The sequence below is a fragment of the Ambystoma mexicanum genome, chromosome 12 (genome assembly GCF_040938575.1).
Source record: "Ambystoma mexicanum isolate Mex_15411 chromosome 12, UKY_AmexF1_1, whole genome shotgun sequence".
Lineage (NCBI taxonomy): Eukaryota > Metazoa > Chordata > Amphibia > Caudata > Ambystomatidae > Ambystoma > Ambystoma mexicanum.
Genome location: NC_090936.1, coordinates 526718047 through 526730497, shown reverse-complemented (window position 1 = coordinate 526730497; position 12451 = coordinate 526718047). Strand labels below are relative to the sequence as shown.

The 12451-nt window shown below is 42.4% G+C and overlaps 1 protein-coding gene across 2 annotated transcripts in view; it reads left to right on the top strand.

Annotated features, from left to right (window-relative positions):
- LOC138513745 (scavenger receptor cysteine-rich type 1 protein M130-like) overlaps positions 1-12451 on the top strand; it is a 490460-nt gene that overhangs the window by 336165 nt on the left and 141844 nt on the right. The gene's annotated exons all lie outside the window — the stretch shown is intronic.

The following is a 12451-nucleotide window of genomic DNA, read 5'->3' as shown; positions in this document are numbered from 1 at the left end:
TGGCCGAAGCCCATGCCCCATGGATTGTGGAGACTAGCCATGGCTGCAAGCCATGAGCACTGGCCATTGGTCACATTATGAGATTATAGTGGACATTGAGCTAGGATGCAGGGTAGGTTCAGTGGATAACAGGGGTGGTTTGGTGGGGGTGGGGTCATGGTTGAGCCTCATGCCCTAGGCAATTCAACCATGACTTGCATCCCCAGCCTATGCTGCTGATAATGACACACATCAGTATGCGTTGTAAAAAATAGGTTTCATTAAGGAGATTTACAGTTCTTTGATATATGTTGAAAGAGGAATTATTAATAATCTATATACAGTGATGTAACATCATAAAACATTGTTATTCATAAAAACCTGTGAAATTCAGTGAAAAAAACTTTGTTAAAGGGAAGAAATGGCTACAAGTAAAAATGAAAACCCCCAGAAATTCACCAGTTATGGTAAGCTAAGCAACCATAACTCGCACTACCACCATGCACTACTAAGAGGAATACCCAGGATATAAAAGATGACATGACAAATGTCATTGATGACATCACTGATGACATCACATATGAAATAAATGTTGATGTCAGGGATGATCGGGAGACCTGTCATAAACTATTTAATGTATTCAAGAATGTACTCATCTAAACAAAACATTATATTGGAGTGTTGTTGTTAATACAGGAACCTATTCATACATACAGATATGTAATGGCTGCAGCATGCACCATGCACCATGAAAGGACAATATTTTTAATCTGGTAATTTTGGATAGTAAAATACTGAATGCTACCTTAATTCAAGACTTACTACATACTTGTGTTATTACAAACAATAAATATGAAGAGCCACAATGCATACACATCAGAGGCACATACAGGAAAACTAAAGTAAGGAAGAAAGAATAACATTAAAGTTCATCATCAAGTACACAAAGGAATTATGTGTTTGATGCCTCCTTATTGTCCCATATATGTGCTCATATATGTGCTCCATGAGCTGAGACAAAACCGTAAGGGAAGTACTTTAAGAAGATACAAGAAGGTTAACATCTAGATATATAGCACCTTTTCAGTTTTCATATTTTGACTGTCAGAAAACAAAACCGCCTGGCTTAGATATGTCTGTGAACCGAAGCAAGTTGCCCCTATATATGTCATCAGTGAGGTCATCTATGACATTTTTGATTTAATCTTTGATGTCCTGGGTGTTAGTCTTAGCAAGGCACGGTGGTGGGCGAGTTATGGTTGCTTAGCTTACCATAATTGGAGAATTTCTGCTTTTTTGGGGGGGTTTTACTTGTGCCCATAACATCCCTTTGACAAAGTTTTTGCACTGAATTTCATAGGTTTTTATTAGTGCAACTTTACCATAACGCCCCTTTAACAAAGTTTGTTCGCTGAATTTCATAGGTTTTTTCTGTGAAAATATATATAGATATAGATTTATTCTCAGTGAAAAAATGTTGGTTAAGGGTCTGTTTAGGTGCATATATTCAGTGCAACAAAACCCTTGAAATTCAGTAAAAAAAACTTTAGTTGAAGTGATGTTAAGGTGCCAATTTAATCCACAAAATGACATCACTGATGGCATCAGATATGATATAACTTATGGCATATTCAGTGGCATCACTGGTACAGCAGATCATGCGTGCAAGTGAGGGAGATGCCACATTTAATATGTGAATTTCGGTATATAAGTGTGGATTCAAGTGCAAGCTTAATTGAAGTTTGCATGTAAAAATACTGTCCATTTACAACCACAGCATTCTTTCCCATCAGAGTTACTCTGTAATGAGCATTTACCATGATGAAATTCTCTACTAACTGTATTACTCTGTTCTAAAAACAGTCCCCTATGCAAAGTAGACATTTGGTTAGTACAATTACGACTTTGCTCCAGCCCACCAAAGAATACAACATACATGAGAAAGGACAGTTTCCACAATGAACGTATCTACATATGACAGAAAATACTGTCAGTGTCACAAATTAAATGGTAAAGGTTAGGACAGGTGGCATGCAAAGGTCAACAATGTTGAAAAATACTTTCATGTTGCGAAGACACAGTGTTATCAGGACAAAAGTAACTCATGTACTGAACGGACTAAAGTTATAATCATTTTAGTGCTGAGGTTTTAACTTTGCATTTCATTACATGTTTTGGGCTATGACTCCTATGATCCCTAACCTTTGCCCAACAGTTGCAGACTCCTGCTAAGACCTATAATTTCAAATACAGTAAAAAAAAATCCCCCAGGGATTGTAATTATCAGTAAGGTCATTGAGGACGTCATAGGTGGTGTCCTAACTAATTTCTCATTTGATGTCATCATTGATGGCATCTGACATATCCAAAGTGATGTCATATGTGACGTCATCAATGATGTCACTTGTGATGTCATCAATGTACTTAGGTGATGTGCAATGGGGCCATCACAGTTAAAATGGTGTACCTTCGAACACCTGCCACATTTCAGGGGTCTTATTGCATTAAATTGTAACCTTAATATCACATCAACTAAAGTTTCTTCCACTGAATTTCAATGGTTTTGTTGCACTGAATTAGTTCACCTTATCTGTCTTTTAACTAAAAATAATTCACTGAATTTCAAGTTGTTTTAATGCTTTATCTCCCACCACCTGCAAATGAGCCTTTTTCTCTTCGGATAACAAAAGATGTGACATCAGCTATGTTATCAATATGTGTTTCTCAGCTAGGAAAAATGCTGTTTATCCAGTATTTCATCTTCATTTGTCCACTGGATAAGAATGGATTTCTAATGGGGTACTGGGACAGCAAGAAGGATGTGGGTGTAACGAAAAGGACTTGTAATGGTGTGGATTAGAATTGTTGTACTGGGATGAGGAAAAGAGGTGTGGGGTTAATGGCATGGATTACTATTGGGGTACTGGCAAGAGGAAGAGGGTTGTGGGGTTAATGGCATGGATTACTCTGTGGGTTCTGGGAGGAGGAAAATGGATGTGGGGGTAATGCCATGGATACTCTTTGGGTACTGGGATGACGATGTGGGTGGGGGTAATGACATGAATTACTATTGGGGTACTGGGATAAGAAAGAGGGATGTGGGGGTAATGACAGGAACAAGAAAGATGCGTACAAGAGTAGTGACATGGATTGCTATTGAGGTACTGGGATGAGGAAGATAGATGATAAAGTCAGAAATAGGAAAGAGATGATGTGCGGATAATGACATGGATTGCTATTAGGGGTAGAGGGAAATTGTGATGAGGAAAAGTCAGGTGCTGCTAGCGGGGTACTGTGAAGGGTAACATTTAGGTGGGGTAGTGGGGTACTGTGACCAGAAAGAGTGAGGTGGGGGTAATGGCTTGATTTCTGTTGGGGAACTGGGACAAGTAAGAGGCATGTGGAGTGATGACATTGACTCACTATTGGAGTACTCGGACAAGGAAGACGCATATGGTGTAATGACAGGTACGAGAAAGAGGGATTTGGGGTAATGTGATAGATTACTAGTGGGCTACAAGGATGAGGAAGAAGGATGTGGGGGTGATTACACAGATAATTATTGGAGTACTGGGACGAGGGAGAAGGATGTAGGGGAATGATGTGGATTACTATTGGAGTACTGGGAAGAGGATGAGGGATGTGGGGTTAATGACATGGATTACTATTGGGGTACTGGGCTGAGGAAGAGGGCTGAGGGGGTAATATCATGGATTACCTTTGGAGTACTGTGATGAGGAAGAGGGATGTGGGGGTAACTACATGGGGTATTATGGCGGTACTGAAAAGAGGAAGAGGGCTTTGGGGGTAATGACATGGTTTAATATACAGGCACTGGGACGAGGAAGAGAGGTGTGCGGGTAATGCCCTGAATTGCCATTGGTGTACTGGGACAAGGAAGAGGGATTTTGGGTAATGGCATGTATTACTATTGGGGCACTGAGAAGAGGAAGATGGATGTGGGTGTAATGACAAGAATGAGAAAGAGGTGATATGAGGGTAATGACATAGATTACTATTAGAGTACTAGGATGAAGAAGACAGATGTTAAAGACAGGAACAAGAAAGAGATGATGTGGGGGTAATGACATGGATTGCTATTAGGGGTAGCAGGGAACTGTGAAGAGTAACATTGAGGTGGGGTACTGGGGTACTGTGATGGGAAAGAGTGAGGTTGGGGTAATGACGTGTTTTCCTATTGGGGAACTGGGACAAGGAAGAGGCATGTGGAAGTGATGACATGGATTACTATTGGGGTACTGGGAAGAGGGGTTGGGGTAATGACATGGGTCACAATTGGATTACTGGGAAGAGGACGAGGGATGTATGGGTAATGACATGGAGTAATATACAGGCAATGGGACGAGGAAGAGAGCTGTGTGGTTAATTACATGAATTGCCATTGGGGTCCTGGGACAAGGAAGAGGGATGTAGGGGTAATGCCATGTATGACTATTGGGGTACTGGGAAGAGAAAGAGGGATGTGGGGGTAATGACATGAATGAGAAAGAGATGATATGAGGATAATGACAGATTATTATTAGGGTACTAGGATGAAGAAGATGGATGTTAAATACAGGAACAGGAAAGAGATGATGTGGGGGTAATGAAATGGTTTGCTATGAGGGGTACCAGGGAACTGTGATAAGAGTGAGGTGCGCTAGTGGGGTACTGTGAAGAGTAAGATTGAGGTGGGGTACAGTGAGGAGAAAGAGTGCAGTGGGGTTAAAGACATGGATTCCTATTAGGGAATTGGGACGAGTAAGAGGTATGTGGAAGTGATGACATGGATTACTATTGGGATGCTGAGAAGAGGGATGTGGGAGCAATGACATTGGCTCACTATTGGGGTACTGGGACACGGAAGAAGCATATGTTGTAATGACAGGTAAGAGGAAGAGGAATGTGCAGGCAATGACATTGGCTCACTGTTGGGGTACTGGCATAAGGAAGAAGCATATGGTGTAATGACAGGAAAGAAGAACAGGGATTTGGGGTAATGTGATGGATTACTAGTGGGCTACAGCGATGAGGAAGAAGGATGTGGGGGTGATAACACAGATTACTATTGGGGTACTGGGAAGAGGACGAGGGATGTGGGGTTGATGACATATATTACTATTGGGGTACTGGCTGAGGAAGAGGGCTGTGGGGGTAATAACATGGATTACCTTTGGAGTACTGTGATGAGGAAGAGGGATGTGGGGGTAACTACATGGGATATTATGGCGGTACTGAAAAGAGGAAGAGGGATGTAGGTTAATGACATGGCTTAATATACAGGTACTGGGACGAGGAAGAGAGGTGTTCGGGTAATGACCTGAATTGCCATTGGTGTACTGGGACAAGGAAGAGGGATGTTGGGTAATGGAATGTATTACTATTGGGGTACTGTGATGAGGAAGAGGGATGTGGGTGCAATGACATGGGTTACTATTGGGGTACTGCAAAGAGGAAGAGGGATGTGGGTTAATTACATGGATTGATATACAGGCAATGGGACGAGGAAGAGAGCTGTGTGGGTAATGGCATGAATTGCCATTAGGGTAATGGAACAAGCAAGAGGGATCTAGGGGTAATGACATGTATTACTATTGGGGTACAGGGAAGGGAAAGAGGGATGTGGGGGTAATTACAAGAATGAGAAAGAGGTGATGTGAGGGTAATGACATAGATTACTATTGGGCTACTAGGTGAAGAAGACGGATATTAAAGACAGGAACAAGAAACAGATGATGTGGGGGTAATGACATGGATTGCTACTGGGGGTAGCAGGAAACTGTGATGAGGAAGAGTAAAGTGTGCTAGTGGGGTACAGTGAAGAGTAAGATTGAGGTGGGATAGTGGGGTTTTGTGACGAGAAAGAGTGAGGTGGGGGTAATGATGTGGATTCCTATTGGGGAACTCGGACGAGTAAGAGGTATGTGGAAGTGATGACATGGATTACTTAATTTCATGAATTTATATACTCACAGCCGATTGGCTTTGAATATAAAACACTTTACAGTATCAGAGTTACAAAAACAAAACAGGTACACAGACATGGCACAGCAAAGGAGAGTAGGGCATAACAAGGTAGTCATAAAACCAGTTAAAACCTATAAAACAGATACAATATAAAGATCAGCTAAAATCAATTACATAAGAGTTTCAAAATATCAACACATTTCCAATCAAATGCTACCATATATAATATCAGTTTATGGTCATTGCCTTCAAAGAAGATAGACCAAAGCTGAGGCATGTCTGTACAATCAAAACAATTATTATAAGATTTAATTTAGCTTTGCCTGATTAACGATAAACTCTCACATTCAGTTAAAAGATGGACCAGAGTTTCTAAGACAGGTGTACCACATAAGTGACATTGGCGCTTAGATCTAGCAATGCCATAAAATGCACCTTTAGTTGCCAGCGCATCACTGATAATAAACTTGAGTAACAAATATTATTGCATTATTGCACTGTTGGGATAGGCATCAATATAGGTTGGTTTTGATGGACGGGCAGTTCTGTACTCACAATTGGGGCCACTGTTACTTTTAGCATAAAGGTTCATCAGGTTTTGTTCATAGCTGAACCTAGTCAGCACAGTTTTCAGCCATGTTTTAACTAAGTACGTGTCACTCGACACTGAGAAGTTGTCATGAATGGAGCAAATCCCATACCGATAATTTCTAAAGACATACTTGGAGGTTATCCAAACACTCAGAACAGCCCTAAACAACACCCTGTCCTGCTACTTCACCTTATTTCTTCTCTTCGCTCTCATTCTCAAAAACTCAGCTTTACCCTTCAAGCTATCCTGGCAACCCTCCTCTCCCCTGAACGATTACCCTCCTACATCTCAGCCAATGACGTGTCTATATTTTTCATCTAAGATACTGAAGATCTGTGAAAACCTCACTACCCTCATCATTCTCCTCTTCCTCCTCCTCCCTCCCAAAAACTCTAATTATTCCACCATCTCTAACCTCCAGCCCATTCTGCCCCCCACCTTCTAACCTATCTCCCCCTATGAATGTGCTCCAATTATCTGGAAGCCCAGCCTCTTCTGTGCCCAGTAGACCCAAATGTTCCACAAATTGTAAAAGAAAGAACTCTTCTATTCTTAATCCGCTCTCAAAGTATCCTCTTTTTTCACCCTCGTCTTGTCAGCAGGTACTTCTCTGCATGCTACAAAGTGGCCACTATGTTCCCTATTCTTACTTATCCCTCGACTGAATTCTTCCTTCTGCCTTCCCACTCTAACATACAGTACTGGAACAGGTGGTCTTAAACAGGATCAACAGCTACTTGGAATTTAATGATCTTGTTGACCTTCTCCAGTCTCGATTCTGTAACTGTCAGCCACTAAAATGACCTTAATTCACGTCTCCAATTTTCCTAGCTCTGCCTAGCATAGACAATTCTCCTCCAATCCTGTTCTTCTGAACCTATCTGCACCCTTTGGCAAATTCAATCACCCTGATCCCCTTCAGACCCTCTCTAATTACAAGACTCATGATACTGCACTTTCCTATATTGCCTCTCAGCTTGTTGATTTCCTGTCTCCTGTCTCCTGTAACAAGAACACCTCTAACCCTACTCCTCTCCATGTGGAAGTCCACCACGGCTCTATTCCCAGCCTCCTTCTCTTCACCATCTACACATCTTCCTTCAGTAAATCCAGTGCCTTTTTTGTCTTCTGTGATCACCTCTTTGTCAATGACACGCAAATCTTCTTCTGCTGTTCTGCACTCACCACTGTGCCCTTCACAGATCTTTGGAAATGTGTATTCCATCCGTTACTGAGTGACAGTGTGCTATTTCATGATCAACTCTTTCGAAGGCAAAAGTTATCTATCTCCCAGCACTTCACGGTCCTCTTATATTACCCTTACCAAATGTATACCCTTCCTAACCTCCTTACCCCCTCCCTTGAAGCTCAAATCCCTGAGGTCCTTTGGGAAAAAGACCATTAACTCGAATTGTTCATCACCTTTACAGTCACTGCTGCTCGCATCAACCTGCAAAATGTCAAAACTATCTTCCCATCCAATCTCTATGTTTTGCCAAATTCAAATTTTCACAAGCATCTTACTAAGCAATTACTTAGGTATCCGGACTCTTTTCTAGGTTCTACAACCCTTGCTCTTCCAAAGTCACAAGTGCCATGTATGGCATCATCTGTATTCCACTCACCCTGGCAGGACACAATTTAGGGTTTCTAGGTGCAGCACTGGGTTGTACATAGCTGTCCCGAATAGGTGCACTTATGAGTGCAGCAGGCTGCCACCACTACCATGATAGTCTATCAACCAGTACAGCCCACATAACCCAGTGTTAAGGAACAGGGTACATCATGGGCTCCCTATCCCTGAGAGGACAGGGGACTCACAGGAGTAAGTAGATTGTATACGCCCTTGATGAGGCCTTGACACTCAGCTTGGAAAAGTAATTATACCCAATCTAGTTAAATGCAAACATACGGAGACCACTTGCGAAAGGTGCAGCTTTGGACTTTCAACCTGACAGATTGCATCAGCATTTATTGTATTTATTTATTGTTTGCTTGTTAGGTGCTTATACGATAAGAATATACTGTTTCAAAGTGTCCACAGGGAGGGAGAGAGGGAATACATTACAACAATTGCAATACAAAATTTAAGAGCAGAGGGGAGAAGAGCGGGGGCGACCCTACTATGCCTTGTGAGTATTCAGAACGTGCAAGTGCAGAAGGAAGAGGGAAGAGGGGTAAGTGCTGTGGAGTCCAAGCCCTAGGGGGAGCCATGGACGAAGTACTAGAAAATGTTGAGTGCTGCACAGCTTGGGCCATGGGAGGTGTAAGTGCGAGTCTCCAGAGTGGAGTGAGTGCAGAGGCAAGTGTTGTAAAAAGACAGGAGGTGGGAGAATTGGTGTGGGAGATCAAGGCCCTGAAGATGCATTAAGGCCAAGGACACTGATTCAGCAACTGAGGGATTAGCAGCAGAAAGTAGGAGGGAAGAAGGATGAAAAGAGGACAGTCTTAAGGAGCTTTCAGAATTTGAGAAGATCCTGCTCAAGTCACATGGGGAGGTGGAGGCAGTTCCAGAGGAGGGAGCCCACAAAGGATAGTGAGCGACCCCCTGCCCTCTGTTTAGTAAAACGCTTCATGCACAAAGAGTTGGTGCCAGAGGACCGAAGTGGTCTTGAGGGAGAGTATTTAGTAAGATAGAGCTGAAGGTAGTGTGGTCCCCGGGCCCAGACAGCCTTGTGGATGATGCAGAGGGATTTGAATTTTATCCGTGCAACAACCAGGAGCCAGTGAAGACTTTTTAGTGCAGGAGAGATGCAGTCCCTGGGCTTAAGGCCAAGGATAAGTCTTGCTGCCCTATTCTGGATAAGCTGCAGATGTCACAGAGCGGAAGAAGGAAGATTCAGGAGAAAGCTGTTACAGTAGTAAAGTCTAGAGAGAACCAGGGCTTGAGTCACATTGAGCCTTTGAGGGAAAGTGAGAAAAGGAAGAATTCTTTGACGAAGGAAGAGCTGATAGTTGGACTTCTTGGCAATTTTCTACGTGTGAGGGAGGAAGGAGAGAGAGGAGTCAAAGATGACTCCAAGGTTCCTGGCTTCCGTTGAAGGTGCAGAGGGGGTGCCCAAGGAGGAGGGCTAGAGAGAAGGGAAGAAGGAGGGAGCAGGGGTCCCAATGGGAAGGATCTCGGTTTTACAGGCGTTGAGGCAGAGATCATTGGAGGTGCACCAGGACTGGATGGCAGATAGGCAGTCATGGATGATGGATGGTGCAAGAGGGTCAGAAGGGAGTCTGAAGATGAGCTGTGTGCCGTCTGTGTAGCACTGGAAGTTGGAGGAGAAAGAGGAGATGAGGCGGGCAAGGAGAGAAAGGTAGATGTTAAAGACCCAGGGGGGAGAGTATAGAGCCCTGGGGGACCCCACAGCATTAAAAGGCTATTGAATGAGGAATTACTTACCATTTATTTATTTCTTTTATTTTATTTTAGCATTTATTTACAGCGCACATAACCCGTAGGTATCTAGGTGCTAGTTTAATTGCAGATTATTTATAACACGCCCTTTTTTTTTTCTTCAAGCGCAGGTCCGGGGTTCCAACCTGCGTTTGCTCAGCATGCGTGTTGCCACAGAGCTACCCTCCCGTCCGATATAGTGGACTACCCCTTACCCATACTCACCATCAATTTAAAGCTGTGAGTTGCAACTTGCAAACCACAATTGACATAGTGGTTGTGTATGTCACTTTTTAGCACCGTATGCGGGTACAGCAAGTTGTGGTGTGATCCTGTTGGAGAGTACATGGTTCTCCAGATTGTTATGTCCATGAGTTTTGGTGGGCATGGTAGGGGGCCCAGTCCACTTGAGAACATCTGTGGTCACTGCGTGTGTATGCATAGATATATTTAGATCTTTGGCTGTGCAGATGCATCATAAGAGTAATGCAAGAGAGATACAGTCGAACATCACACAACGAAATCAGCCCATGTACACATACACATGTATATGCATTTCAACAAATAATTGTTTGCTTTCTGTAGGTATTATCAAGCCATTGCACGAGAAATTGCATAACCTAGCACACACGTAGTACTGTCTCCCTTACTGATACCCGGAGCAGAGGTATGCTTCTGGATGCAATGTTCATGGTTGCTGAGTGTGTGTCATTGGATATATCATTTGCTAGTCCTGGATGGGTGTCCATGTAAGCAATTATTTGTAACCTTAATAACAAAAGTTTCAAACAAAACTAGACATTGGACGGAACAGATACATCATTTTAGATCTGTCCAAAAGGTTTATAAATGGTTGGTCTCATAGGTAAGAGATCCAAGGAGTGAATCTGGAAGCAATACCCACTCACAGTATCTGTGTATTGAAATATTAGGAAACAATTATTTATTTTCTAATCATATTTGACATGTGATGAACAATAAGACATACTAAGTGTTAAAACATAAATAAAAAATAACAACTTGTAGTGACATCATAAAAATACAATAAGAAAACATAACATACAATACAAAATTAAGTGTATCAATTATCATTTCATTGACAGAACATATTGTAATACAAAAATTGAGTGTAAATATCAATTATTATTACATTGACACAGGTGGTATGCATGAAATGCAAAATAATTTCAATTGAACAGTGAATGTCCTCTAGGGATGTCATTTCAGTTGAACAGTGAATGTTTCAGGGTCATAGGATAAAAGATATAAGGATGGGTGTGCAGCCAAGTAGTGTTGTGACCTGGTGAGAGGTTGCTTGCTGCTGCTGCAGTGAGGCATGTTTGGGAGTGTTCATTAGGCAATGATAAGGAGCTGTGGTACACTTAACTACGAATGCGTTCTATAGATATGCACACAAGTATACATTGTTATGCTTTAGAGGTATACCTGGCATCATGGCTGGTATGAGCAACAACAAAGGTGCATTTACCTTGTCCAGCAAAGCAGAAAACATTGAATTGGGATTGAACATCGAACATCATCAGATCACCCTAAAGAAGGTCCAGTGAATTGTTGGCAAATCAGTGCCAAAACCAGGAGAGGGTCCATTAAGAGGGGATAGCCTGTTGGCCGAGGATGAGTTAGTACAGTATTATTGTGTGCAACCCTCAGCAGTAAGTGTGATAATATGTAGAGGAAAGCATTTTGAGGGTGTTGCGTTTGTCCAGAAGTACACGAGTACGTGATTAAGAGCATTGCAAGATCACTCTATGGGGAACAGCTTCTCCTAACAGGATAGCTACCAGTGCCATATTGTTGGCTAACTGATGTAAGTTGCTGCTCTTGTATTTTTATACTCAGTAAATAAGTGGTATGTCATTGCATGGATCACTTGAATGCAAATATAATTTTATTAAGTCCTCATATGATGTGGGCAGCGGTAAAAAGCACTCTGCATATTTGTCAGGCGGCATGAAGCGAATGGAGGCACACAATAACTGGCTATTGCACGCCACATTTCAATGTTTATCGCCTTAGAATCCCACTTCAAGGCACTAAAGGACCACCCGGGAGCCAAACCTGAAGCAAAACATTGGGTAATGGAAGAAAGACGATGGAGCCGAAATAGTAAACATCCACAAAGGGCACCTGTTTTTTTTTATCAAGCTGTTTGCATTAGTGCAAGAGCAGGCACACTTTTAGTTAGTTGAAACTGTCTAATATTCACAGTGATTATGTATATACCCTTTGTATCTGTTTCTTCAAATGGCAGTGAGTAGATCCATGCATTGATATGATCTGCGAGGTTATTTATAACGCCCTTAATACCTAGAGGTTTTAAGCGCGGTCCCGGGGATCGAACCTGTGGTGCTCCGTGTGGTCTTGCTTCCAAGGCCGAGCACGTTGCCCCTGGGCTATCCTTCCGAGACATTGACCTGCTTCACTTTATATTGCGTGCACTGGCTGATGTGCCCAGGAAATAAGCCACACTGTGGATTCTTTATGAACTCTTATGTGGCTGAACCCTA